Below are 6284 nucleotides of genomic sequence, written 5' to 3'. Positions count from 1 at the left end.
CGATGTATTGCATCGCGACGCAATTTGAGTGTTCCATCGTAACTAGGAGGCGCTCAACGTTACAATAAACTGTCAGTTATGCGTCGGATTCGAAAATCTAGACTCACAGGAGAACAACCATAAGGTGCCCGGGGCTGCAATAGACCCTTGGAGACCAGTCCAGTGGAGGACGATGTATTGAATTGCGACGCAATTTGAGTGCTCCACCGTCATTAGGAGGCCCTGAACGTTACAATTAACTATTAGATTTGCGTCGGATTCGAAAATCTAGACTCACAGGAGATCGATCACAACGTGCCCGAGGCAGCAATATACCTTTGGAGACAAGTCAGCTGAAGGACGATGGATTGAACCTCGACGCAATTTGTGTGTTCCATCGTCATTGGGATGCCCTGAACGTTACAATTAACAATCAGTTTTGCGTCAGTAAAGAAAATCTAGACTCACAGGAGAACGACCATAAGGTGCCCGAGGCTACAATAGACCCTTGGAGGCAAGTCGGCTGAAGGACGATGTATTGAATCTCGACGAAATTTGAGTGTTCCATCGTCATTAGGAGGCGCTGAACGTTACAATTAACAATCAGTTTTGCACCGGATTAGAAAATCTAGACTCACAGGTGAACGACCACATGGTGCCCGAGACTAGAGACAAGTCGGCTGGAGGCCGATGTATTGAATCTTGACGCAATTTCAATGTTCCGTGGTCATTAGGAGGCCCTGAACGTTACAATTAACTATCAGTTTTGCGTCGGATTCGAAAATCTAGATTCACATGAGAACGATCATAAGGTGCTCGAGGCAGCAAAAGACCCTTGAAGTCAAGTCGGCAGAAGGACGATGTATTGGATCGCGACGCAATTTGAGTGTTCCATCGTCATTAGGAGGCCCTGAGCGATACAATAAACTATCAGTTTTGCGTCGGATTCGAAAGTCTAGACTTACTGGAGACGGACCATAAGGTGCCCGAGGCAGCAACATCCCCTTGGAGACCAGTCCAGTGGAGGACGATGTATTGAATCGCGACGCAATTTGAGTGTTCCATCGTCATTAAGAGGCCCTGAACATTACAATTAACAATCAGTTTTGCGTCGGTAAAAATAATCTAGACTCACAGGAGAACGACCATAAGGTGCCCGAGGCTGCAATAGACCCTTGGAGACAAGTCGGCTGAAGGACGATGTATTGAATCTCGACGAAATTTGAGTGTTCCATCGTCATTAGGAGGCGCTGAACGTTACAATTAACAATCAGTTTTGCGTCGGATTAGAAAATCTAGACTCACAGGAGAACGACCACATGGTGCCGGAGGCAAGAAACAAGTCGGCTGGAGGCCGATGTATTGAATCTCGACGCAATTTGAATGCTCCATGGTCATTAGGTGGCCTTGAACGATACTATTAACTAACAGTTTTGCGTCGGGTTCGAAAATCTAGACTCACAGGAGAACGATCATAAGGTGCCCGAGGCAGCAATAGACCCTTGGAGACAAGTCGGCTGAAGGACGATGTATTGGATCTCGTTGCAATTAGAGTGTTCATCGTCATTAGGAGGCCCTGAACGTTACAATTAACTATCAGTTTTGCGTCGGATTCGAAAATCTAGACTTACTGGAGACGGACCATAAGGTGCACGAGGCAGCAATATTCCCTTGGAGACTAGTCCGCTGGAGGACGATGTATTGAATCGAGACGCAATTTGAGTGCTAAATCGTCATTAGGAGGCCCTGAACGTTACAATTAACTATCAGTTTTGCGTCGGATTCGAAAATCTAGACTTACTGGAGACGGACCATAAGGTGGCCGAGGCAGCAACATCCCCTTGGAGACCAGACCAGTGGAGGACGATGTATTGAATCGCGACGCAATTTGAGTGCTCCACCGTCATTAGGAGGCCCTGTACGTTACAATTAACTATTAGATTTGCGTCGGATTCGAAAATCTAGACTCACAGGAGATCGATCAAAACGTGCCCGAGGCAGCAATATACCTATGGAGACAAGTCAGCTGAAGGACGATGGATTGAACCTCGACGCAATTTGTGTGTTCCATCGTCATTGGGATGCCCTGAACGTTACAATTAACAATCAGTTTTGCGTCGGAATCGATGAACTAGACTCACAGGAGAACGACAATAAGGTGCCCGTGAAAGCAATATCCCCTTGGAGACAAGTCGTCTGAAGGACGATGTATTGAATCTCGACGCAATTTGAGTGTTCCATCGTCATTAGGAGGCCCTGAGCGTTACAATTAGCTATCAGTTTTGCGTTGGATTCGAAAATTTAGACTCACAGGAGAACGATCATAAGGTGCCCCAGGCGGCATTAGACCCTTGGAGACAAGTCGGCTGGAGGACGATGTATTGGATCGCGACGCAATTTGAGTGTTCCATCGTAACTAGGAGGCGCTCAACGTTACAATAAACTGTCAGGTTTGCGTCGGATTCGAAAATCTAGACTCACAGGAGAACAACCATAAGGTGCCCGGGGCTGCAATAGACCCTTGGAGACAAGTCGGCTGGAGGACGATGTTTTGAATCTCGACGCAATTTGAGTGTTCCTTCGTCATTGGGATGCCCTGAACGTTACGATTAACAATCAGTTTTGCGTCGGACGCGATGAAATAGACTCACAGGAGAACGACAATAAGGTGCCCGTGAAAGCAATATCCAGTTGGAGACAAGTCGTCTGATGGACGATGTATTGAATCTCGACGCAATTTGAGTGTTCCATCGTCATTAGGAGGCCCTGAGCGTTACAATTAACTATCAGTTTTGCGTCGGATTCGAAAATCTAGACTTACTGGAGACGGACCATAAGGTGGCCGAGGCAGGAACATCCCCTTGGAGACCAGTCCAGTGGAGGACGATGTATTGAATCGCGACGCAATTTGAGTGCTCCACCGTCATTAGGAGGCCCTGAACGTTACAATTAACTATTAGATTTGCGTCGGATTCGAAAATCTAGACTCACAGGAGATCGATCATAACGTGCCCGAGGCAGCAATATACCTTTGGAGACAAGTCAGCTGAAGGACGATGTATTGAACCTCGACGCAATTTGTGTGTTCCATCGTCATTGGGATGCCCTGAACGTTACGATTAACAATCAGTTTTGCGTCGGACGCGATGAAATAGACTCACAGGAGAACGACAATAAGGTGCCCGTGAAAGCAATATCCAGTTGGAGACAAGTCGTCTGATGGACGATGTATTGAATCTCGACGCAATTTGAGTGTTCCATCGTCATTAGGAGGCCCTGAGCGTTACAATTAACTATCAGTTTTGCGTCGGATTAGAAAATCTAGACTCACAGGAGACCTACGATAAGGTGCTCGAGGCAGCAAAAGACCCTTGTAGTCAAGTCGGCAGAAGGACGATGTATTGGATCGCGACGCAATTTGAGTGTTCCATCGTCATTAGGAGGCCCTGAACGTTACAATTAACTATCAGTTTTGCGTCGGATTCGAAAATCTAGACTTACTGGAGACGGACCATAAGGTGCCTGAGGCAGCAACATCCCCTTGGAGACCAGTCCAGTGGAGGACGATGTATTGAATCGCGACGCAATTTGAGTGCTCCACCGTCATTAGTAGGCCCTGAACGTTACAATTAACTATTAGTTTTTCGTCGGATTCGAAAATCTAGACTCACAGGAGAACAATCATAACGTGCCCGAGGCAGCAATATACCTTTGGAGAAAAGTCAGCTGAAGGACGATGTATTGAATCTCGACGCAATTTGAGTGTTCCATCGTCATTGGGATGCCCTGAACGTTACGATTAACAATCAGTTTTGCGTCGGACGCGATGAAATAGACTCACAGGAGAACGACAATAAGGTGCCCGTGAAAGCAATATCCAGTTGGAGACAAGTCGTCTGATGGACGATGTATTGAATCTCGACGCAATTTGAGTGTTCCATCGTCATTAGGAGGCCCTGAGCGTTACAATTAACTATCAGTTTTGCGTTGGATTCGAAAATTTAGACTCACAGGAGAACGATCATAAGGTGCCCCAGGCAGCAATAGACCCTTGGAGACAAGTCGGCTGGAGGACGATGTATTGGATCGCGACGCAATTTGTGTGTTCCATCGTAACTAGGAGGCGCTCAACGTTACAATAAACTATCAGTTATGCGTCGGATTCGAAAATCTAGACTCACAGGAGAACGACCATAAGGTGCCCGAGGCAGCAATAGACCCTTGGAGACAAGTCGGCTGGAGGACGATGTATGAATCTCGACTCAATTTGAGTGCACCATCGTCATTAGGACGCCCTGAACGTTACAATTAACAATCAGTTTTGCGTCAGTAAAGAAAATCTAGACTCACAGGAGAACGACCATAAGGTGCCCGAGGCTACAATAGACCCTTGGAGGCAAGTCGGCTGAAGGACGATGTATTGAATCTCGACGAAATTTGAGTGTTCCATCGTCATTAGGAGGCGCTGAACGTTACAATTAACAATCAGTTTTGCACCGGATTAGAAAATCTAGACTCACAGGTGAACGACCACATGGTGCCCGAGACTAGAGACAAGTCGGCTGGAGGCCGATGTATTGAATCTTGACGCAATTTCAATGTTCCATGGTCATTAGGAGGCCCTGAACGTTACAATTAACTATCAGTTTTGCGTCGGATTCGAAAATCTAGACTCACATGAGAACGATCATAAGGTGCTCGAGGCAGCAAAAGACCCTTGAAGTCAAGTCGGCAGAAGGACGATGTATTGGATCGCGACGCAATTTGAGTGTTCCATCGTCATTAGGAGGCCCTGAGCGATACAATAAACTATCAGTTTTGCGTCGGATTCGAAAGTCTAGACTTACTGGAGACGGACCATAAGGTGCCCGAGGCAGCAACATCCCCTTGGAGACCAGTCCAGTGGAGGACGATGTATTGAATCGCGACGGAATTTGAGTGTTCCATCGTCATTAGGAGGCCCTGAGCGTTACAATTAACTATCAGTTTTGCCTTGGATTCAAAAATCTAGACTCACAGGAGAACGATCATAAGGTGCCCCAGGCAGCAATAGACCCTTGGAGACAAGTCGGCTGGAGGACGATGTGTTGGATCGCGACGCAATTTGAGTGTTCCATCGTAACTAGGAGGCGCTCAACGTTGCAATAAACTGTCAGTTATGCGTCGGATTCGAAAATCTAGACTCACAGGAGAACGATCATAAGGTGCCCGAGGCGGCAATAGACCCTTGGAGACAAGTCTGCTGGAGAACGATGTATTGAATCTCGACGCAATTTGAGTGTTCCATCGTCATTAGGAGGCCCTGAACATTACAATTAACAATCAGTTTTGCGTCGGTAAAAATAATCTAGACTCACAGGAGAACGACCATAAGGTGCCCGAGGCTGCAATAGACCCTTGGAGACAAGTCGGCTGAAGGACGATGTATTGAATCTCGACGAAATTTGAGTGTTCCATCGTCATTAGGAGGCGCTGAACGTTACAATTAACAATCAGTTTTGCGTCGGATTAGAAAATCTAGACTCACAGGAGAACGACCACATGGTGCCGGAGGCAAGAAACAAGTCGGCTGGAGGCCGATGTATTGAATCTCGACGCAATTTGAATGCTCCATGGTCATTAGGTGGCCTTGAACGATACTATTAACTAACAGTTTTGCGTCGGGTTCGAAAATCTAGACTCACAGGAGAACGAACATAAGGTGCCCGAGGCAGCAATAGACCCTTGGAGACAAGTCGGCTGAAGGACGATGTATTGGATCTCGTTGCAATTTGAGTGTTCATCGTCATTAGGAGGCCCTGAACGTTACAATTAACTATCAGTTTTGCGTCGGATTCGAAAATCTAGACTCACAGGAGATCGATCATAACGTGCCCGAGGCAGCAATATACCTTTGGAGACAAGTCAGCTGAAGGACGATGTATTGAACCTCGACGCAATTTGTGTGTTCCATCGTCATTGGGATGCCCTGAACGTTACAATTAACAATCAGTTTTGCGTCGGAATCGATGAACTAGACTCACAGGAGAACGACAATAAGGTGCCCGTGAAAGCAATATCCCCTTGGAGACAAGTCGTCTGAAGGACGATGTATTGAATCTCGACGCAATTTGAGTGTTCCATCGTCATTAGGAGCCCCTGAGCGTTACAATTAACTATCAGTTTTGCGTCGGATTCGAAAATCTAGACTTACTGGAGACGGACCATAAGGTGCCTGAGGCAGCAACATCCCCTTGGAGACCAGTCCAGTGGAGGACGATGTATTGAATCGCGACGCAATTTGAGTGCTCCACCGTCATTAGGAG

Source organism: Schistocerca serialis, chromosome 8 (genome assembly GCF_023864345.2).
Source record: "Schistocerca serialis cubense isolate TAMUIC-IGC-003099 chromosome 8, iqSchSeri2.2, whole genome shotgun sequence".
NCBI lineage: Eukaryota > Metazoa > Arthropoda > Insecta > Orthoptera > Acrididae > Schistocerca > Schistocerca serialis.
Note: the sequence above shows the minus strand (reverse complement) of the source record.